The sequence below is a fragment of the Pseudopipra pipra genome, chromosome W (genome assembly GCF_036250125.1).
Source record: "Pseudopipra pipra isolate bDixPip1 chromosome W, bDixPip1.hap1, whole genome shotgun sequence".
Classification (NCBI taxonomy): domain Eukaryota; kingdom Metazoa; phylum Chordata; class Aves; order Passeriformes; family Pipridae; genus Pseudopipra; species Pseudopipra pipra.
In genome coordinates, this window is record NC_087580.1 from 9,844,606 (window position 1) to 9,868,101 (window position 23,496).

General features: G+C 52.7%; 1 protein-coding gene and 2 long non-coding RNA genes across 3 annotated transcripts in view; 1 reads left to right on the forward strand and 2 right to left on the reverse strand.

Moving 5' to 3' along the window:
* The window catches only part of LOC135406023 (neurofilament medium polypeptide-like), a 187,087-nt gene that overhangs the window by 38,973 nt on the left and 124,618 nt on the right, over positions 1 to 23,496 (reverse strand). The gene's annotated exons all lie outside the window — the stretch shown is intronic.
* Positions 8,717 to 9,684, reverse strand: LOC135406225 (uncharacterized). The gene is made up of 2 exons (XR_010426241.1): positions 9,615 to 9,684; positions 8,717 to 9,200 (listed from the first exon to the last, which is right to left on the reverse strand). It is a non-coding gene; the product is annotated as an uncharacterized LOC135406225 (long non-coding RNA).
* Positions 9,622 to 11,818, forward strand: LOC135406221 (uncharacterized). The gene is made up of 2 exons (XR_010426238.1): positions 9,622 to 9,704; positions 11,650 to 11,818. It is a non-coding gene; the product is annotated as an uncharacterized LOC135406221 (long non-coding RNA).

Genomic DNA, 23,496 nt, shown 5'->3' on the forward strand with positions numbered 1-23,496 from the left:
GTCTTAAAAGAAAAGACCTCTACCTTGCCAAGAAAGCAAATCCCTTTTTTGATTAGGATTTTTATGTAAGAAAAATCTTCTGATTTACAAAGTCATTTAGAAAGAAGATCCTCTCTCATTTTAGTGCCATTGTGACAATATGGGGCCTCGTGTAACCCATGGAACACTGAACACTGCGGATTTCCATGGAGTCAAGGGGCCATTGTGACACTCTAGGGCCTCATGGAAGAGGGAGGCCCTGCAGAGAGACCTCAAATCATAGGTTTGAGCAATCATCAACCAGAGGAAGTTACATCAGGGGAAGTGCTGGATTCTGTCCCTGGGATGGGGCAACACCGGATGTATGGACACACTGGGAATGACATGCTGCATAGCAGTGCTGGAAAATGGCCTCTGGGGTCCTGGTGGATGGCCAATTGGCCAAGAGTCAGTGGTACCCTGGCGGGGGCTCACTGCTCTCTCACACGAGGGTTTTCAGACACACGAGTCCTTTGCTTGCTCACACACAGACAGTTCATGGCAACAGAGGCAGTATCTCCTGGGGCTTCTGCTACTATGCCCGGAACCTGGATGCGCCTCAGCCCTGTGGGGTGCCACCTCCTCCGCCACTGTCTGAGATGCCCCACGGCCTGAGAGATGGACACAGGGAGCTCTGTCCGCAGAAGCACATCCCAGAGCTGCATCCAGTGGCTTTGCCAGGCTTTAGTACTGTAAATACAATGTGACACCGAGACACTCTTTGTCCCACATAAGTTCAAGACCCCCCAGGAGGCTGCTGGCATTTGTACTTGCTCAAGGTCATCTCCCCACACCAACGCCAGTTTTGGGCTCAAGACTTGTCTGTGCAATGCAAACAGAGACACCCTGTTTAGTCCTTCTGTGTCTCTCTAGGGAAGGCTAAAGAACCTTTGTGGGCTGGGTGAGAAGCCAGTGCTGGAAGTCGTGGTTCTACTGTGAGTGCCAACCAAGGGCGGTTGGCAGGCCTGGGATGCATGCCCTGGGGAGTTGACCTGAGTTTTCCAGTGCACATGGCAATAGATCTCACCCTGCCGTGGTGGTCCTTCATGTCCTCCTACGGAGGTGACAGCAATGGGAAAGAGAATGAACCTTCTGGCTGTGCCTCTCAGTGCCTCTCAACCTGCTGCTGAAGTGCTGGTCCCAGCACATCCAGTTCAGGTGTGACAGGCCTCTGAGCAAGAGGAGAAGAAGGAGCGTCACAACAGAGCTCACTGATGGAGACTGCATCTTCATGAAGTCCAAAGCAGGTGGGAGATGCAATGGCACGTCCGAGCTTTCTCTGGAAAAGGTGCTCCTCCCATGCACTGCCTCACCGTAGCACTGGTGCCACAGCCCCCGACAAAAACACCAAGTGGTCTTTGTCTCCAGCAGAAGCGCTCCTGCTTCCGGTAGGGATTGTCCCCGGGACAGGTCAGGAGAGGATGAGCCCGGGGCGCTGAACCCGGAGGGATGATCTGCCTCTCGTACACCTCGACCATTCTCACAGGCGCGTGCTCTGGAGGAAAACTCAGGAGTCTCCACATGCCAAGAGAGGAGCGATGTGAGGGAAGAGACGATGGCGGCAAAAGGAGCTCATGGTCTGTCAATCTTGAGCTCCCCGATACCAACGCTCACCCCTGCAAAACAGCCCTGCCCCGCCTCCTCTGATGTGATGGGAGTGAGGGAGAGGAAGGCAGAGGAGGGGGAGGATGCAGAGAGGAGGAAGCCCGCCCGGAGCAGAGAGCCGGGGCTGGCTCGGGCAGCCAGACGCCAGGCAGCGTTTCGGCGCCTGCGGCACTGGCGGAGAGCGGGGCTGGCCTGCGCTGGCCGCGGTTCTGCTCGGTGCGCAGAGCTGGGGGACGGGTACAGCGCGGGCCGGGGCAGGGACTGGGGCAGCAGCGCAAGTCCCTCGAAATTGCCGTCCTGCCTGGCACGTTCTTCACAGAGCTCTGCCCCCAAATCTCCTCCCGTCCTTCCCTCCCTCTGCTCCGTAAAGCATTCCCCCGGAACACTCATCTCTCATTTTCGAGCCGTTCCTGTTTTCTTGCTTTACTCTCTGTCCTTCAGAGAACTCCTGCAGTCCGTCCTTCCCCTTTCCTTCTTTTCTTCTTCTCTTTGCTTTGCTTAGACCCACAGCTTTCCATTTTTCAGTGACTCCACCAATCTACCTCTATTTCCTGCACTCATCTCTCCAGCAAATACTATGGACACTTTCATTACCGCACACCTTGACATCCTCTTAAAATTCTTCTCCGTATGGTGCTGTTTCTTTGCCCTTTGTTCTGGGAAAAAAACATCCAGTGCAAATAGCACTTCTGACGTCTTTTCTTCTTTACCTCCCCACCAGTGTCTGCAGGAAGAGCCCATTTGCAGCAGGACCCATTGGTAGAGATTACCGAGGGCAGTGAAATCACCAGCAACTACTCACACGGCAGCATACGAATCGGTGATTTTATCCATTTCTACGGGCAGCTCCCGGGCCTCAGTCCCGAGCTCCTGCCACGTGCTGCTAAAGGGTCCAGAGATGTGCGGACGCCAGCGGGGCTGTTGTCGATGTCAGGAGATCGGCTTTGGAGCATCCTCTGGCTCTTCGAGCCCCTCATGGGGCTCTCTATCCCTGCGCCCTGGTGGACGCGGACTAAATGATACCGTCGTCTTTGTAGCTTTCAGGGAATTTTCTTAGAAATACAAAATTAAGTTAATTGGTTCTACAGCAGAGCAAAGTAGCATCCCATGAAAACAGGGCGCTTCAGTCCTACACAGTGCACAGGCTTTTGACAGAATGCCTCAGTGCCAACTGACGAACACAGCACAGGGCAGCGCAAATCAGGGCATCCTGACAACTAATAGGGAAGAATAATATCAGGAGCACACAAGCATAGGGAGGGTGAATTTGATTGATGCTCTTCCACCTGGGAAGACTCTGATAGCCACATTTTCTTGTGATGTGATGGGTGCCTTGGATCGCTCTGGAGTTGATCAAGAAAAGGGGTTGGGAGTGTCTGCGCTTGCCAAGCCCCCAGACCTTCAGCTGCCCTTTCAGATGGTTGGGCCAGGGCTATCCCAGCCCCACCAATAGGAGGCAGCACTCTGGTGGTTGCCCCATGTGCTCCCTTCGTGTGCATTTGGGCCTTCAATCCTGTTCCCTGCTCATCCCTCAGCACATTCCCTGGACAATATGCTGTCCTTGCCACCGCTGGGGCTGGGAAATACAGCAACCCTGCTGGAGACAGGTTCCTCTCTCGCATTCTGCGTTTTCCCAGCAGAGAAACTCACAGCCAGAGACCCTGGGCTGTTGCCCAGCAGGGTTCGTCTTCCTTTCCTGGGGAGATAGGAGTGAGGCATTCTTCCCAGGCAGATGAAGAAGGACAGGGGAGAGGCCATCTTTGTGGAAGAGAGACGTGTTCTCCGAGGAAGATGCAAGCAGCACAGAGAGCTGCGGACAGCACGGGAAGTTGTGAAAGGGGCAGTACGGAAGAAGACTGGAGCTCCAAAAAGCCCTGCAGTGGATATGTAGCAGAGCAGGTGATTGAAACTAAGGAGGGGAAGACAGACGGCACTGCGATCTGACCGGGAAGAGCTCCTACCCATGAGTGAGGACCCAGAGCCCGGAAATGCTCAGAATACCATCGGCTGAGGGATCCACAGGCACTGCTGTTTTCGGAGGGAGAAAACAATGGAGGAAATCCTGGAACTGAAAGAAAAATTCATTTCCTTTTTCTCCTGCTTCTTTTGCTCTGCAAGAGAGTCGTTTCTGGCAGCTCTCTTCTCTCGGAACAGGGTGTTAATTTCTGAACTTCTCAGCAAACAGGCATGTTGGTCTCAGCATGAATTTTTTCTATCTTGTCTTCACTTTCTATCAGGATCACCTCTTCTCTATATCCCGGCTTTTCATCAATGCATCCTTCCTCTTCCTCCCAGAAAAACTCAGCAGCCTGTTCAGACCCTGTAGGGAAATACCACTGAATAGAGAAAAATCGTTGAAGATCTTTCTGTTATGCATGTGTACTTGCTCTTATGCATGTGTTCAGTCCAGATGATCTTACTTCTGTAAAAAAATGAGAAGATAAATAAGAGAAAACTCAGACCCCGCCTCAGTCTCTGCTCTCCCCTTCAACCTCTCACGCTATCCCTCTCCTTCTCAGCATTTCCGGGCTCTGGGTCCTCACTCATGGGCAGGAGCTCTTCCCGGTCAGATCGCAGTGCAGTCATTCCTCCCCTCCCTAGATGCAACCGCCTACTCCGCTGCACACCAACTTCAGGGCTTTTTGGAGCTCCAATCTTCTTCCCTACTGCCCCTTTCACAACTTCCTGTGCTGTCCGCAGCTCTCTGTGCTGCTTGCATCTTCCTTGGAGAACACGTCTCTCTTCCACAAAGGACAGCATATTGTCCAGGGAATGTGCTGACGGATGAGCAGGGAACAGAATTGAAGGCCCAAATGCACACGAAGGGAGAACACGGGGTAACCACCAGGGTGCTGCCTGGTGGCAGCTAGTGCTAGTGGTGGGGCTGGGATAGCCCTGGCCCACCCATCTGGAAGGGCAGTTGAAGGTCTGGGGGCTTAGCAGATGCAGACACTTACTTCCAGTCCCTTTTCTTGATCAACTCCAGAGCGATCCATGGCACCCATCGCAACACAAGAAAATGTGGCTTTCAGAGTCTTCCCAGGTGGAAGAGCATCATCAAATTCACCCTCCCTATGCTTGTGTCCTCCTGACATGGTTCTTCCCTATTAGGTGTCAGAGCAGAGATAACACATTTGCAGGAAGTTTAGCAGTCTGAATTTGTACTGAGACGCTAAAGAAGAATGGTCCTGAAACCTTCCTTCCTGAGCCCAGGGCCACATGGCTGGAGGTCTCTCTTTCTTACTGATTTTGTCTCCAATCTCACCATATCTCTTACCCTTGGTCTGGCTTGGCTGCACCTCGCTCTCTCGCACTGTCTGCCCTCACAGCTTCTTTAGCACATACCCGAAATATAGTGTTTAGATGAGTAATATGTGACACCCCAAGTATTGAGGATCATGGCTGCGTCTTTTCCACAATCAAGGCAAGGCCAGAACCCTCTCCTATCCAAAGAGAAGGATCTTCATGAACCAGAGATTTGCTGTGCCTGCATGGAGTGGATCAGAGTATCGAGGAAAAGGTGTCTGAGGAGAAGATAGGGACACATATTGCAGCTGACTGCGGGATGCCCACATTTGCGCTGCCCTGTGCTGGGTACGTCAGTTGGCACTGAGGTAATCTGTCAAAAGACTGTGCGCTGTGTAGGACTGAAATGTCCTATTTTCATGGGATGCTACTTTGCTCCGCTGTAGAACCAATTAACCGAGTTGTGTATTTCTAAGAAAATCCCTTGAAAGCTACAAAGACGACGGTGTCATTTGGTCGGCTTCTGGCAGGGCGCAGGAATAGAAAAACGCATCCCCATGACGGGGCCCGAAGAGCCAGAGGATGCTCCAAAGCCGATCTCCTGACACCGACAACAGCCCCGCTGGCACCCGCAGAACTCTGGACCCTTTAGCAGCACGTGGCAGGAGCTCGGGACTGTGGTCCGGGAGATGCCCGTAGAAATGGATAAAATCACCAATTCGTATGCTGTCGTGTGAGTAGTTGCTGGTGATTTCACTGTCCTTGGTGATTTCTACCAATGGGTCCTGCTGCAAATGGGCTCTGCCTGCAGACACTGGCAGGAAGATAAAGAAGAAAAGACGTCAGAAGTGCTATTTGCACTGGATATTTTTTTCCCAGAACAAAGGGCAAAGAAGCAGTCAGGCCCATACGGAGAAGAAAGAGGATGTCAAGGTGTGCGGTAATGAAAGTGTCCATTAGTATTTGCTGGAGAGATGAGTGCAGGAAATAGAGGTGGATTGATGGAGTCACTGTAAAGCTGCGGGACTAAGCAAAGCAAAGAGAAGAAGAAAAGAAGGAAAGGGGAAGGACGGACTGCAGGAGTTCTCTGAAGGACAGAGAGTAAAGCAAGAAAACAGGAACGGTTCGAAAATGAGCGATGAGTGTTACGGAGGAACGCTTTATGGCGCAGAGGGAGGGACGGACGGGAGGAGATTTCGGGGGCAGAATTCTAAGAAGAACGTGCCAGGCAGGACGGCAACTTCGACGGACTTGCCCCAGCCGCCAGCCCTGCGCATCGAGCAGAACAGCCGTCAGCGCCGCCAGCCCCGCTCTCCGCCAGCACCGCAGGCGCCGATCCGCCGCCCTGCGTCTGGCTGTACCCGCAATCCCCGGCTATCTTCTCCGGGCGGGCTTCCTCCTCTCTGCCACCTCTCCCTCCTCTGCCTTCCTCTCCCTCACTCCCATCACATCAGAGGAGGCGGGGCAGGGCTGTTTTGCAGGGGTGAGTGTTGGTAACGGGGAGCTCCAGATTGGCAGACCATGAGCTCCTTTTGCCGCCATCGTCTCTTCCCTCACATCGCTCCTCTCTTGGCATGTGGAGACTCCTGAGTTTTCCTCCAGAGCACGCGCCTGTGAGAATGGTCGAGGTGTACGAGAGGCAGATCATCCCTCTGGGTTCAGCACCCCGGGCTCATCCTCTCCTGACCTGTCCCGGGGACAATCCCTACCGGAAGCAGGAGCGCTTCTGCTGGAGACAAAGACCACTTGGTGTTTTTGTCGGGGGCTGTGGCACCAGTGCTACGGTGAGGCAGTGCATGGAAGGAGCACCTTTTCCAGAGAAAGCTCGGACGTGCCATTGCATCTCCCACCTGCTTTGGAATTCATGGAGATGCAGTCTCTGTAAGTGAGCTCTGCTGTGTCCCTCCTCCTGTTCCTCGTGCTCAGAGGACCAGGGAACAGCCTGTCACACCTGAACTGGATGTGCTGGAACATGTATTCAGCAGACTTCCAGCACTGGCTTCTCACCCAGCCCACAAAGGTTCTTTAGCCTTCCCTAGAGAGACACAGAAGGACTAAACAGGGTGTCTCTGTTTGCATTGCACAGACAAGTCTTGAGCCCAAAACTGGCGTTGGTGTGGGCAGATGACCTTGAGCAAGTACAAATGCCAGTAGCCTCCTGGGGGGTCTTGAACTTATGTGGGACAAAGAGTGTCTCGGTGTCACATTGTATTTACAGTACTAAAGCCTGGCAAAGCCACTGGATGCAGCTCTGGGATGTGCTTCTGCGGACAGAGCTCCCTGTGTCCATCTCTCAGGCCGTGGGGCATCTCAGACAGTGGCGGAGGAGGTGGCACCCCACAGGGCTGAGGCGCATCCAGGTTCCGGGCATAGTAGCAGAAGCCCCAGGAGATACTGCCTCTGTTGCCATGAACTGTCTGTGTGTGAACAAGCAAAGGACTCGTGTGTCTGAAAACCCTCGTGTGAGAGAACAGTGAGCCCCCACCAGGGTACCACTGACTCTTGGCCAATTGGCCATCCACCAGGACCCCAGAGGCCATTTTCCAGCACTGTTATGCAGCATGTCATTCCAAGTCTGTCCATACATCCGGTGTTGCCCCATCCCAGGGACAGAATCCAGCACTTCCCCTGATGTAACTTCCTCTGTTTGATGACTGCCCAAACCTCTGATTTGAGGTCTCTCTGCAGGGGCTCCCTCTTCTATGAGGCCCTAGAGTGTCACAATGGCCCCTTGACTCCATGGAAATCCGCAGTGTTTAATGTTCCATATTTGACATGAGGCCCCATATTTTTACATTGGCAATGAAATGAGAGAGGACCTCCTTTCTAAACGACTTCGTAAATCAGAAGATTTTTCCTACATAAAAATCCTAATCAAAAAAGGGATTTGCTTTCTTGGCATGGTAGAGGTCTTTTCTTTTAAGACTACAATTAGTTTTAAGAGAGAGAATGTAGTTGATACATGAAAAATAATAGTGTCTCGTATGCCCATTTTCAAGAAATTAGCTTACATACTTGTTTAATAAAAGATTGTTCTGTAAAGAAGAAAGTCAATTCTACATTGTTTAAGCAAATGGCAAGTTCTAAGACACATGTCTTAGCTGGTCCTAGAATATTTAGTTTAGGGGTTAGAGGTCGGATAGATCAATCAGAGATGTTACCAGGCCTGCTAAGCGAGAAGACTGCTCTGCGAAAATGACTGCCCCCCCAGAAGAAATGGACGCTAGATGGCAGTCTTGCTCCACGAATACAATCCCAGATGCTATTTGACCCCGAAATCATAAGTATGGACTGCTTGTGGAGGGGGTCTTTCAAGTATCACTGTATTTCTATTCCGAAATTTATACTGATACTTTGATTCATGCATAGCAAAGTTCCCCCATGCATATCTTTTATATGTCTAGCTGGCATATTAAAGAAATGTTCGATCCAATCCTTTCTGGTCGTTGGGTATGGTTCTTTTGTGTTTTCGCTTTGATTCCATGAAATTCTGAAGATATCCCAAGGTCTGTTTAATTCCATGAGGTCCCACATGTCCCAATGACGTCCCTTAAGTCCCTGGATTTCTGTAGTTTCCCAGGGAACATTTGCTTCCATGATGCAGGGCAGTGTCAGGACTGCCGCTTGATTCCGTGAGTTCCCCCAGTGTCCCCGCAGTCCTTTGGTTCCATGAGACCCTGCAATGTTGCAGTGGGTTGACCTTGTCTGGATGCCGGGTGCCCAGAAAGCGGCTCTATCTCTGCCCTTCCCAGCCAGACAGGAGAGACAGAAAAAGATGGAAAATGACTTCTACCTTGAGATCAGGCACTTTACTAAAGCAAAAGCCAAAGTTTGTGCATGCATAAGCGAAGAGGAAAATAAAGAGGTTTATTCTCTACTTCCCGTCAGCAGCCATGCCTGACCACTTCAGGCAAAGCAGGGCTTCACCACACAGAGAGGCCGCTCAGAAGGCAAGTATTGTAAAAAAATGGATTTTCCCCCTTTCCTGTTCCTTTTGTGAGCTTTTGTAGCTGAGCTGACGCCATATATTCTGCAATCTCCCTTTGGTCCCTTTGGCTCAACTGGCCTGTCTCTATCCCCTCCCATGATCTTGCCCCCCATTCAAGGGAGGAAGCTGACAATGCCGATGCTGTGCCAGCCCTGCTCAGCAGTTGTCAAAGCACTGGTGTGATTAACCCCTTTGTAGCTCCCAATGCAAAGCACAGCACTGTGACGGCTGCAGTGAGAAAATGAACTCCAGCTCAGACCCAACACACGTGGGATTCTGGAATGCCTCAGGGTTCCTTTGGTTCCACGATGCCCCCCGTGTCACCATGACACATCTGTCAGACCTGGCACTAAAAACACAAATCAAAAAATTCAGAAGAAGTCATCTTAAAGTCATGCTAAGCCTGTCTTCTACAGTCCAGAATCTACATATGTGTGACTGCAGATACTTGGGATGAGGGTAGATGCTCAGAGGAATTCATGGGCTTTGGTCTAGGAAATCTGTCCCCAAAGTTTTCACTGCCTTTCCCTCCTTGGACAGTTCCTGATGCCCGGAGGAAGCTCATGTCCAACAGCAGCTCCATCCCCCACTTCCTCCTCCTGGCATGCGAGGTCTGCAGCTCTTGCACTTCTGCTTCTTCCTGGGCCTCTCTCTGGCTGCCCTCCTGGCCAACGGCCTCATCCTCAGCGCCGTAGCCTGCCACCACCACCTGCACACCCCCAGGGACTTCTTCCTGCTCCACCTCTCCCTCTTGCACCTGGGTTGCATCTGCACCACTCTCCCCAAAGCCATGGCCAATTCCCTCTGGAACACCAGGGGCATCTCCTACTCAGGATGAGCTGCACAGGTGTTTTTTGCTTTTCTTCTTGATCACAGCGGAGCTTGCCCTTCTCACCATCATGTCCTACGACCGCTACGTGGCCGTCTGCAAAGTTCTGCACTACAAGACCCTCCTGGGCAGCAGAGCTTGTGCCCACGTGGCAGCAGCTGCCTGGGCCACTGGGAAGCGGGTCTGGCCCTGGGGCTGCAGGAGCTGCCGCCTGAGCTGATGATCTCCTGAGCAGTCCAGACACGCAGTCACTGTCCCTGTCCTCTATTGCCTCCCTTTCTTGCTGCAGGACCAGAAACGACTGTGCTGCTCTGCTGGGCTGGGGCGGGGCAGGGAGATGGGGGACTGGGGAGGGGCTGGACTGGGCAGTTCCAGGGAGTAGAAAACCTCGAGGTTCATCTGAAGTGTAGGAGTGGGCAGGGTGGGAGCAATACAGGGCAGAGGTGGCTCCAGGCTCTGGGAGTGGCAGCAGGAGCCCAGGGAGACACCGTCCCTGCTGCAATGAACTGCCTGTGTGTGTGCGAGGGAAGGACTCGTGTCTCTGAACACCCCAGTGGGTGTGAGCAGTGCATCAGTCCAGCTCAGAGGTGGGCACCTCTCAGAGCCCTGACACATTTCTGTGTGTGACTCCAGGAAAACCCCCACTGTGCCAGGGAGTTATCAGATCCTTTGCTGTCACCCTCCTGGCGCCCTGTGTAATGATGAAACTAGAAAAGGTGATCATCTTACCCTGTAATTTTCTAAGGGGAGAAATGTCACTGCTGGAAAGAAGTGTCACTAAGGAGGGGAGAAGAGGGAACATCATTGTTTCCTTCAGCCTGTTCCACAGCAGGTTCCCCTGGAGCCCCAGGGACACCTGCGGGGAACCCAGAGGGGCAGAGAAAGGGCTGCCTTTGGCTCTTGCTGTGCTGCTCAGCTGGGCCGGGCTCCTGGCACACAGGGAGCTCCTGGCAACCGAGCAGCACCGCAGAGAGACAGCTCTGCCCAGGAGCAGCTCCTCTGCACAGCCCTGCAGGGCCGAGGGCACTGTCTGTAGCCACGAGAGAAGAGAAGCAAGGCAGAGGGAGGTTAAAGGCAGTGGAAAGATGGGAGGTGTTCAGCTGAGATTTCCCTTGGGGACACAACTTCACACTCCTCTGCAGAGTGAGTCTACAGGTGCAGGGCAATGTCGCTTGTGTTCCTGGAGGAATCTCCTAAAGCTACCACATCCCACAGCCTCGCGCAGCTGTCAGGACTCTCCCAGTTTCTCTGTTGTGCAGGAGGAGGATGTTCTCCAGGGCAGGCCTTCCCTGCAGCACCGTCAGAGGTTCAGTGCAGGTGGGCTCCTTCTCCCAGGGATGGCTGCGGGCTGGGAAGGTGGGGGTGCGGCCAGGGGTGCCCGGGGCTGTCCTGCAGAGCAGGGTCCCTGTGCTCCAGGGTTCTTCGTGTCAGGGCAGGGAGCCTGCTGCCTGCCGGGGTCAGGTCTCATCCTGCCTGGGTAGTTGCCCACACCTCTGCAGGGAGAAGCTGTCGGTGGGTGGCAACAACCACAGAAGGAGCCAGGCAGGGCCTTCCTGCCGTTGGATGAGTGCTGTGTGAGGTCAGGGCTGCTCCCAGACACAGATCACACCAGCACATTTCCAAGAGCACTGTCAAATGGGAAGGACAAAGCACAATCATTAGGAAGGAAAGGAGCTTTTCTGAGTCAGTGTTTTCAGTTTCCTACTCCTGAGGAATCTGGGAGTTGAGAAATGGAAAAGGAGCTCCCATGTTGGACAAGTCACTGAGACTCCTGAGCTGTAACTTGGAATGCACAGAGCTTCTGCCAGCAACTTCCTAAAGTGCTTTCGGCCTCTGCTCTGCTTTTGACAGAAGCAGCATCACTTCTGCTGCACCCATCTGTTTTTTCTTCATCTGCCCTTTTCCACCTGCAAAAAGAAAAGTTGCCCAGTCAATGCCCTGCAAACAGGCAAGTTTCTCTCAGGCCAAAGTGAGTGCACAGACATTCGCATGGAGTGCTGACAGGGAAATCATGAATGGATTTCTGATGTTGGGTCTACTGTTTTGAAATCAGAAAATGTGCTGTTGAAGTCATCGTTAGCCTTTGAGAGGGAAACAGGAGAAAAATCAGATAAACTTGTTGCTAAAAATGAGCTGCTTCAAACTGAGGTTGACCACCTTCAAAGTCTTGTTAAAATTTGGAGGATTATGAAACAGTCAGCTCACTGATTACCGCCATCAATACTAGACAGTGCCCACAGTATAAAGGCATAAGGCCCTCCCAGCCCCTCCAGGAGACCTCAAATCCCATCCCGCTCCCACAGCACACTCCCAACTTCCCCTCACACCCTCCGAGACCCCCCGACTGCCTCCCAGACCCACAAAACCCCACAAGATGCCCCCAAACCCCTCCCAGTTACCTCCAGTCCTCCCAGGACCCCTCAAACCCTCTCCTAGTTGCCCCCTTTCCCCTCGAGGACGCCCCCAAACTCTCTCCCAGTCCCTTCCCAGACCCCCGACGATTCCCCAAAACCCCTCACAGTGGCCCCAATCTCCCCAACTTCCCTCCCAACCCCCCAAGCTCCCCCAAACCCCTTCCCAGTTACCTCCACGACCCCCAAGCCCTTCTCAGCCTCCCCATTCCTCCCCAGAGCCCCTCCCAGCTGCCGGCCCGTCCCCCAGGCTCGGGTGAGGAGGTGCCCCAGGCTGACGGGCCCGCCCTGCCGGGGGCGGTTCCAGCAGCACGTCGGGAGCCACCCCCTGCCCCCAAAGCTCCCGCCCGCCCTGGAGCCGCCTCAGCTGCCCCTGCAGGGGAGAAATCCAGGCCGGAGCAGAGCAGGGGGCAGGGCCGGGTGGGACCTCGATGGACGAGGGCACTGGGAGAGACCGGGATGGGCTGGGGGGGCACTGGGAGAGAGAGGGGAAAGTTTTTTGCCCCTTTCCTGGGCACTGGAACACCCTCTGCACCCCCGTTCCCGGCCATGCCGGCTCTCCTTCCCCCCCAAGCCATGAACAGGTTCAGGGGCTCCCTCGTGGGTCGCAGCCAATAGAACGGCTGTGCTGGAATGACGTCATTGCCAAATTCTGCTCGGCCCCTCTCCTCGCACTGGTGAGTCATCCAATAGAACGTCGACACTTCCGCGGGGGCTGCCGGGAGCGGGGCGGGGGGGAGGGGAGGATCGCGATTGACCCCGATTGGTCCCGATCGATCCCGGCCCCAGGGTCTCCCCCCGCCGCCATGTTCTTCACGTGCGGCCCCAACGAGGCCATGGTGGTGTCAGGTGAGTTCGGGGCGTCCGGGGGCTCCTGGTGACCCCTCAAAATCTCCCCCAAGACTCTCAGGAACCACCCAGATCCCCCCCAAGGCTCCTGGGGACCCTCCAAAAGCCCCCCTCCTGGGGGCCGCCCCTCCGCCTTTCCCCCTTCCCCCCCAAATCTCCTGTGCGTCCTCTTAGCCCTTGAAAATCTCCTGGGACCACCTCAGACCCCCAAACTCCATCCTGGCGACCCCCAAACCCTCTTCAGGACTCCTGGGCCCCTCCCGACCCCCTCCTAGAATCTTTTGGGTCTCCCCAACCCTTTACGATGGATTCCTCCGTCCATTTTCCCCCCCCGGACTGCTGAGAGTCAACCCCCCCCAAGAAACTACTGGGAACCCCCCAGTATCCCACCACGAGAATCCTGGGTTTCTCTCCCCCCCGCACCCCTGTGGGTGCCCCCATTCTTTCCCCTCCTCGAAAATACTCTTGGGGGTCCCCCAATGTCCCCCCAAGCCCCCATCCTGCTGGGGATGGATTTGGGGGGATCTCCTTCCCCTTCCCTCTGGCCCAAAGGCAAATGCCCTCCCTGTCCTTCTTCCTTTGCCCCCAGGCAGAAAAGAGAAGAGAAACAGCCAGTTGGCCCTGGCAGGTGTGGGTGTGTTGAGTGGCTGAGAAGAGAGAGGAGGGGGCTGGTGTTTGGGCAGAGTCCAGCAGGAGATGTCTTTCGTGTCTGGCAAGGCAAGTGTGGTGGGGGGAAACAGTTTTCCCCCTGCAGTTATAAAATGGTAAAACCCCAGGGGATCGTGACCCTGGAAGTTTTGAAGTTTTTTCCAATGAGTGCTTCTGCGAAATATAAACATATCACACTCAGAACGGAAGAGAAGTAGTTGTAGTTTGGTTGTTGAAGAGGTAGCTGTGTTGTGAAAGCCACGAGCTGAGGGGCCCGGAGCCCCTGGGGGCTCTGGCTCCCCCCCAGCCCCCAGCTGGGGCTGCAGGGACTTGGAACAGTGTAATGCTGGGCTAAGTGCCTGCGGCTGAAAGCTAAAGAAGTTTTCTCCACCGTGAGTGGGCAAACAGAGCAGCGGCAGAGGCAGCAGTGAACAGAGGCTATGGCTAAAAGCCAACAGATAAGAACTGAACTGGAGAAGTAGCAGAAACAGCATGCAGCTGAGCAAGGAAGACAGAGTTGTCTGAGAGAGCGAGAGAGAGCCAACAGAAAGAGAGAGGAAATTGGGGTAAGAACTGAAACTAAAACCTCAAACTCCTTTTGTGATATTTCCTAAGTGGAAAGGATGGACTCCTACTGAATGGAAGTCCTAAAACTGCAGCAGCACTGCAGAGAGGAGCTAAAAAGCTCAGAGAAAGAATGCAGAGGGGGGTGACCTTGGCTCCCCTGCTGCTTGAGGCAGAGCACAGGAGCTCTGCAAAGGGGCTTGGATCCCCTGAAGATACAGACCGTCACAAAGACCCCTGAGCTTCGTGGTATGACCGTGGTGATATGACCTTGTCTGAGTGAACGCAGCCCACGGAAGAAGACCCTCGCTTGAAAGACGAGTGGCCGAGGGGGCTTGGATACCCCCTCGTGGGTACTGGCAGAGATCCAGCCAAGGCTGCTGCATGCATGAGTAGGAAATAGATGCCTGCTGCCTTAGAGACACTGCTGCTAGGAAGAAGGATCTTTCCTTCTTCCCTCCTGGACTTTTATTTGGAGGGGAGAAGAGATTTGATCCATTGTAAATACTGATCTATCAAAGTAGAGATAGTTGAGATCGTGCGTGCAATGTATTATAATATTTATGTGTACAGTCATTGTAATATATTCCCTTTCCCCCATTTTGAGTCTCGTGTGGTTGTCTGGAAAACCCATCTCACATAGGGTTGAGATGTGGGAGGGGGCTTTGACTAGAAAATTGGATTTTTGGGGCTCTCAAACCATGACAGCAAGGCAAGGCAAAGAGGAGCTTCTGTGCTGAGGCTGTCACTTGTTTTTTGTGTCTGTTGGAACTGGAACAAGGATGTTTGTCCGGGAAAAGTGCTGGCCCCTTCCCCAGTCCCATGTTCTTTCTATTTTACCAGCAGTCCTTGGTCGGCTCCACGACCATCCAGCTGTCAGTGTTCATGACATACCCATCAGCCCCTTCTCTTGTGGGCTCCTACACTTGCCAACCCTAAGCTGCTCCTAAGTTCTCTTGCTGTCAGTTCATAAAGCGGTCTTGTCAAGTGTTACTGATTTAGAAACTAAAGCGTGATATCTTTGTCTTTGCCAAAGACGTGTGTGAAAGGGCAGTGCTGGTGCAAATCAGTGTTGAGCTTCACATTGGGTAATTGGCAGCTTCCTCGGCATCACCCATGCCCCCTGGGTTTCTTTGAAAAGTACTTTTCACTCCAAATGTGACACCACATTAGCCTGTAGGACATCCTGTCCCCAAATGGATAACTGTAAATATTAATAATAAAAAAGTGAGCCTCTCCATTATTCAAGAAAAGCTTGTATCTCTGTACTAAAAGCATCCAAGGGTCATGTCCCCCAGTTTTCTATCTGACAAGGGTTTGGAGGGGCTGCTTTGTGCAGGGAACCCTTTGGGGGCCCCTTGCAGATGGGTGGGGCTGCACTCTGGGGGTGTGGGGCTTAGGTTCTTTGGTTGCCAGGGGCCACTGTGAGTCACTGAGCCAGGGTGGGGACAATGGGCAGGGCTGGCTGGGACAGGCTGTGGCACCTGTGACATAAAAGGGAAGTGTCCCCGTGGGGCAGCTCTGCAGGGCCCATCAGGGGATGCTGCCCAGTGCAGCCTGTGCTGCGGGGAGCGCGCACACAGGGAGAGGCTGGGCCGGACGAGGGCCGGGGCAGCAAGCCCGCTCCAGGGAGTGGGTTCTGCCCCTGCCTGAAGGGCCCAACCCCTGGCAGGAGAACCCTGGGCAGAGCCCGGTGCTGCTGCCGGGGCAGGGGGTGAGGCCTTGCCGCCTGCCAGCTGCCTGGGCCCCTGTCCTTGCTGCACCACATACCCGAGGCTCCCATCCCCGCTCCCCCAGCACCTGCTCCCTCCTTCCCAGCTCCAGCCAAGCCCTTCTCTGTGTCCTCCTGCAGGCCATGGCTTTCACAGTATTCCTTTTGGTGCTTGTGCAAAGCATCATCCAGTCCCTGCAGGCGGTCGGGGAGGGGCTGCACAAGACTCAATGAGCTTGGAGGTCTCTTCCAAGCTGAAGGACTCTTGGATTCTGTGATCGTGTGCTGGATTCAGCTGGGTCCGTGTTAGCAGCATTAGTTTGCTCCCAAAGTTTCCTCGCTGTCAACTCTTGTGGCCTAAGACTTGAGCTCCTTTAGCTCCTTGTGCTGAGCTGCTGATGGGAAACGAGAGGCCTCTGCGAGCAGATTCCTGGTGTTCCCTGTAGAACAGTGAGAGGGAAGGTGGTGTCAAGTGGGAAGAGGAGTACTGTTTGTGTGTGGCCTCCTATGTGGCCTTGGCGCCTTTGAGGGCCTTGAAGGACAAAAGAGCTTTGTTAAAGTGAGAAGGGAAATAGTGTGTTGGCTGTGGGAATGGGAAGGGAAGAGGAATGGAAAGGCATCTGCTGATGCTGTCATTTGTTTGTTATGTCTGCGTGTAGCAGGGAGATTGCCAAAACTAAAACCAGTACACAGTTGAAAGCTGAACAAAACAACATTTATTCCAAAGAGGGTAGCAAACAAAATGAGAAACCGAGAGACAGAAAAGAGAAACAAGCCCCCAAGACAACCCCCCATTCAGTCAAGTGTTACTCACCAGGTTGTCTTACCACCCCCAGAATGCTTAGAATTCCCCGTAGCAGAAGCTGCATCCTCATTATCCTCATGAGCCGATTTTCATTAATGTGAGGAAAGCTGGGAGACTGTAGAAACATCACTTGAACTTCAAAGTCTCCTGGTTTCTGTCTCTCCTCAGAATCAGGGTTCTCTGTGGTTTCCCAAGTCTCAATGCCAGGGTAAGACACTGGTTTATGAAGTTGCCTGACCAAACCAGGAGCCTGTTTTTTTAGCAACAGTTTTCTCTCTGCACTCCGGTGCAACAAGACTTTGAAGGTGGTCAACCTCAGTTTGAAGCAGCTCATTTTTAGCAACAAGTTTATCCGATTTTTCTCCTGTTTCCCTCTCAAAGACTAACGATGACTTCAACAGCACATTTTCTGATTTCAAAGCAGTAGACTCAACATCAGAAATCCATTCAGAAGCAGGTGAATTTTAACTTCTTATTATGCACAAGAAAAACAGGCTTATAACACTACACGATTTCTAGCTTTACCATTTCCTTCCTTACATTTCTGCTTAGCCTGACATTGTTCCATGCATAGCACAATTTTCTCCTTAACTTTCTGAAACCTTTGAACCAAGTGTTTCCCAGCCTGGGAAGGCAGAGAGTTGTATTTTTGCAGCAGATTATCCTTGACAACCCTGCTTTGCTGCAGCAATTTAATGCCACCCAAAAGGAGGGAAGTTAGATTTTTGCCTGTCAGTGCCCCCCTGGAAAGTCGAGACCCTTGTGTCCGTGGCATCTTTTAATGAGATCCTTCACATAAAGATTCACAAGATCAGAGGGTGATTTGAGTGGCCTTGTCAGGGGGATCTCAGCCAACAACATGAAGACCCCTCAGCAGACCCTGCTGAAGTGTTTCCCACCGCTGGCAACTGAAAGAACTCACTCCAACAGTTCAGGGAATAACACTCTTTATTAATACAAATTGTGACAGGTTAATAAGGTTTGTCATCGGTGGTGATAAAGTCTGGCTGCAAATCTTCTGACATCTATGAAGCAAGCACAAGTTCTGGTCCTAAAAGCAATAGTTAGTTAACATGCCTTGCCAGTGCCCTTGGCCATCTCCAGCACAGCTTGTCCCATACTGTCCCACAGCTGCTTCTGTTTCCCTGCAGGCTGCAGACACCCATCCGGCTTCCCCCCCGGCTCTCACCCCTGCCATTTGCAACCCATCCCTGACCGCTGCCCTCACTCACACTCTGTTTCTTCAAATACGCACATGGAGTGATCTCCTCCTCCTTCTGGATGCTTCTCCCCCCACAGCAATGCCCTTGCAGGGACATTTCTTTCTCCTTGTCCCCTCTCTCCACCTTTCCAACTGCAGTGTGGGCCAGTGTCTCTGTCTCGGGCAGTTTCCTTCCTCCTAGGAAAGCTCCAGCCGGTGGGACACAGCCTTTCCAGCAGCATGCCAATCCCTCAGCCTTCCTGGGGCCTTTCCCCTGCCCGGAAGCAGCAGCTTCCGTGTGCTGTCTCCAGGCTGCTCCTTTCAGCTGCTGGCACAGACAGGGCCCAGCTGTGCCAGCTGCTGTCCCATCCTGCGCTCAGCACGAGGGACAGGGCAGCCCAAAGAGAAGCCCCGTTGCTGGAGTGAGCCCAGGCCCTCAGGCAGAGGGGATCTCCCAGTCCCTGTGACAGCCTGTTGGTCACAGCCTTGTGCTGGGCTGTCAGAGACCCTGCTCTGCCCCTCTCTGAGATGCCCCACGGCCTGAGGGACAGACACGGGGAGCTGTGTCACAGAAGCACATCCCAGGGCTGCATTCAGGTGGTTTCCAAGGGGATGTGACTCTCAAAATGAAGTGATCTCAAGACACTGTCCTTCCTGGCCTCTCTAGAAGTAGCTGATGGCGTTTGTGCTCACTCTGATTCCTCTCTCCACACACACACAGTGTGAATGCTTAACTCTCTTCTTTACAGTGCAAATATGCTCATTCGATGTTCCTCCATGGGGGACAAACAATCCTTATGAGGTGGAGAGATAGACCAGTGCTGGGAACAGTGATTGCAAGGGACTGGTCTGTGATGAGTGCACTGGGGCCCCTTGAGCAGGGGGCCCAGAAAATAGGGTCATAGACCAGACTATTTTGGTCACTGTTGGTCCTTCAAGAGTATTCATGGAGGCCTGGCTGTGGAAGGGACAGGGCTGTGTGCCCTCGTCCTGTACAGTCACCAACTTCAGCTCTTCAGTGGTGCTATATGCAGCAGGAAACTTCCTGGAGGTTGTTCTTGGCAGCAACTTTGAAAGAACACTTGAGCCTTCAGGCACTGCCCTGAGGAGATCCCCTTTCCTTTTGGAGCTTGGTTCTGTCTGTTATAGGTAATCAGGGAATAAAATTTGCAGATCAAATAAAGTTGGGTTTATAATGTTATAATGTTATATTTAGTGCTTTGCTAAGTCACAAGTTTGAAAGTTGTGTAATAGCTAACCACAAGCTTTGTCAAGCTGCAGACTAACAAAACCACAACGCAGTGATAAATTGTCATGTTATAATCTATTGTTTTAAAAGTGCTTGTTCTAAGTACATTTGTAAGGAGCAGAGCTGAGGCAACAAGGAGGAGGGGGTCGATCACGAGGATCAGACTGAGAAACCGTTACCTACAGTGGAAATTTCCAGCATCACGGCCCATAGAGACTATAGACTATTGAACTATTGGCTAATACCCCTCAGCAACAGGACAAGCCCGTGAAAAGGGGAACCAAACAGGACTTAGCCCGCGAACCCAGAACCAATGGAAGGATGACACGATACTGGGGGGAGGTGGTTGCAAAAGGGTATAAAAGATGATGTCTTGTTGTTCTCCTTTGCGGACCGCGGCAGGAACAAGGGGTTTCCTCCGGTCGCCCATTTTGCCTATTTGCTCTTCAATAAATTCTTTCATATTTTCAATTCAAAATTTTTCGAGTCTCTTGACTATAACATGTCCCAGCAGTGCCCATGGCCTGTCCCTGCCTGCACTGCAGGAGTGACACACAGCAGAACTGCGACCAAGCTGGCAGAGCACTCAGGCTTTACACCAGCAATCAGAGGTGGATCGGATCAGAGGGTGGAAGTTAAAGGGAGCAGCTCTGGAAGACCAAGTATTGGCGCTTCCTGGAAGATCTACCATGCCAGGAGTCTTTTCCTATCCATCCCTGCACACAGAACTGTCCCTGAAATTCAAAGAAAGGTCTTGGGTAAAGGATCTCAGGAAAAAAAAAAAGACCGAAGGGCCCTTTGTATTTTTAAACACAGAGACTGATTCAAAGAAATCCTTAAACAATATGTAAAGCACACTTTTATTATGGCCGGGTGTCATGGTTTGAGATAGTCCCCAAATCCAATTCCCTAGCTCCATCCCCCTCCCACATCTCAACCTAATGTGAGATGGGTTTTTCCAGACAAAACACACCAGACTCAAAGTGGGGGAAAGGGAATATATTACAATGACTGTACAAATGAATATAACATCACATTATACACATGATCACAACTATCTCTACCATGACATATAGTATTTACAGTGGATCAGGTCTCCTCTCCCCTCCAAATAAAAGTCCAAGAAGAAAAGAGAAAAGTCTTTCTGTCACTTCCTCAGGCCACAGTTCCTTCATTTCAGTTTTTTGTGGCACTGGTTAGTGTCCTTCATTTTCCTGAGGCAGCAGATTTAAGTGTGGCAGTCAGGATTTTTGTTCTTACTTTGTGGAAATTTCAACCCCGAGCCCGAGCCTTCAGGGGATTTCCTTGTAGATCTTCACTCCTCTTGAGTTAGAACATTGAAGGCAGCTTTCAATTCAGTCTTACCAAAGCTCTTCTGCTCTGTCTCATGCATGCAGCAGTTGTGGCTGGCTTTCTGCCAGCACCCACAAGGGAGGTATCCAAGTCTCTCTCTCTTGGCCCCATCGCCTCACAACCGAGGGGTCTTCCATGGACTTCGTAACCCCAGACAAGGTCGTATCACCACGTCATATCACGAAGACACAGGGGAGTCTTCGTGACGGTCTGGTATCTCTTGCAGGAGACTCAGCTCCTTGCTTGCAGGGCCTTTGTGCCACTGCCTCTCAGGCTGCCACCATGGCAGCAGTGCAAGGGGGGGAAGCCAAGGTCAACTCCCCCTGCATTCCATCTGGCCGTCCCGGTCCAGTTCCCGGGACGCCCTGAGCTTCTCAGCTCCTCTTTGTAAGTGCTGTAGCACTCCAAGGCTCTTTCAAGTAAGAGTCCATCATCTTCCTCCTTCCAGGAGGTCTCAAAGGAGTTTGAGGGGCTGGTACAGTCTTACCCCAAACTCTGTCTCTCTGCTGCTCTCTTCTTCTCCTCCCTTTCCAGGAGTCTTCTCTCCGGTGCTGCATGTTGTTTCTGCTGCTTCTTCAGTTCAGGTCTTATCTCCTGGCTCTCTGCCACCTTCTCCGGCCAGTGTCGGCTGCTGCTCTGTGCCCATGGAGAGAACATCTCCCGACATAACTACCGGCACCTAGCCCAGCTTTATGCTGTTCCAGGTCCCTGCAGCCCCCAGCCAGAGGCTGGGAGGCCCCAGAGGGCCCGAGGGGCTTAGAGCCCCTTCCTCGTGGCTCACAACATGGCCACCTCTCCTACAACCACCAAAAACTACAACTCATCTCTTCCGGTCTGGTTGTGATATGTTGACATTTCTGCAGGAGCGCTCATTGGATAGAACTTCAAAACTTCCAAGGGTTTCCACCCCTTGGGGTCTACCACTTCTCTTAGCCTCTGGGGGAAAACAAGGTCCAAACCACGACACCGGGGAATACAGAGGGTTTCACCCGCCCGTGCATTCTGCTGAGAGAAGAAACACAACAGATTTTTACACATTTGGAAGAAGTGAGCTTCTGCCGGATTTCGTCCCTGGGATGGGGCAACCCCGGATGTACGGACAGACTGGGAATGACATGCTGCATAACAGTGCTGGAAAATGGCCTCTGGGGTCCTGGTGGATGGCCAGTTGGTCAAGTCAGTGGTGCCCTGGCGGGGGCTCATTGCTCAGTCACGCAAGGGTTTTCAGACACACGAGTCCTTCCCTTGTACACAGACACAGACAGTTCATGGCAGCAGGGGCAGTATCTCCTGGGGCTCCTGCTGCCATGCCTGGAGCCTGGATGCACCTCAGCCCTGTGGGGTACCACCTGCTCTGCCACTATCTGAGATGCCCCATGGCCTGAGAGGTGGACACGGGGAGCTCTGTCCACAGAAGCACATCCCAGAGGTGCATCCAGGGGCTTTGCCAGGTTAAGTACTGTAAATGCAATGTGACAACAAGACACTCTTTGTCCCACGTAACTTCAAGGCTCCCCCAGGAGGCTGATGGCAATTGTACTTGCTCAAGGTCATCTCCCCACACCAACACCAGGTGTGTGCTCAAGACTTGTCTGTGCAATGCAAACAGAGACACCCTGTCTAGTCCTTCCGTGTCTCTCCAGGGAAGGCTAAAGAACCTCTGTGGGCTGTTAGTGCCAACCAAGAGTGGTTGGCAGGTCTGTGATGAATGCCCTGTGGAGTTGACCTGGGTTTTCCAGTGCACATGGCAATAGATCCCACCCTGCCCTGGTGGTCCTTCATGTCTCTCCCAGGAGCCTGGAAGTGCACAGACACTGCTGAGTTCTTTCCCCTAACACAGTGCCACTCTTGAGAGGTTCACTGGTGTTTTTTCTCCTCAATATGTTCTTGAGAGAGGATTTACCAGAAGACCTAAGCCTTCCGGCACTACCCCGAGGAGATCCCTTGGTAGGATGGAAATACTGTGCCGAGGGCGGCTGTGCCAGAGAAGTGCTAATTGCCTGTCCCTGCCTGCAGGCCAGAGGGCTGACACACTACAGCCCTTAGACTTAAACTTCCAGAGCGCTCGGATCTTACACCGACAGCTCTGGAAAAACCAAAGGCTGATGCTCCCTGGCAGTGGTGCTGTGAGCAGCATGACAGAAATGATCCAAACTACAGGCGGAGAACTGCCGGGGTTAGTTGACCAATTGTGAGAAACAGGGAACATGGTCCCGGACACTGGTGGGGAATCCCTTTGGCCAAAAAGTCCCTTGATAAGGGGCAGGCTTTTGAGACATGGAAGGGAAGGTTAGAGAAAGGGGTGTCTGGAGCGCTCAGCGTGTTAAATGTAGGAAGAAGACCTCAGTGATGTCACCAATGTCCCTGTGATGTCACTGATGTCCCCAGGGGTGGCACCCGTGTCCTCAAAGTTGTCACCAATGTCTTTGTGATGTCACTTTTGTCTCCAGGGGTGGCACCCTTGTCCTCAATGATGTCACCAATTTCCCTGTGTCTTTGCTGGCCTCTTTGATCTGAGAGGAATGTTCATCCGTATGGGATTTTGGGACTCAGGCAGGCAGAATAAGTGAAGGGTTGAAAAAAGCAAACAACAGCCCTTGTCCCCAGGAAAGAAAGTCTGGAAGCTTTTGCTTTGTGGGCCAGCCTAGGTGCTCCATGGGCAGCAAAAGCTTTCTGTCCTGACATATTTGTTATGGGAGGAATCTTCCTCCATATGCAATTTTTGGACTCAGGCTGACAGTTTCAGCGCAGGGCTGAAAAAAGCAAACAATAGTCCATCTCCCTGGGAAAGGAAGACTGGAAGCTTTGGCTTCGTGGTGCAGTTGTTGGGCTAGCCTGGACACTCCATGAGCAGCAAGAGCTTTCTGTGCTGGCACCTTTGATGTGGGAGAAATATTCATCTGTATGCAATTTTGGGAGTCAGGCTGGCAGTTGAGAGGCAGGGCTGAAAACAGGAAACAACAACCCTTATCCCCAGTAAAGAAAGCCTGGAAGCTTTGGCTTTGTGTTGCAGTTGGTG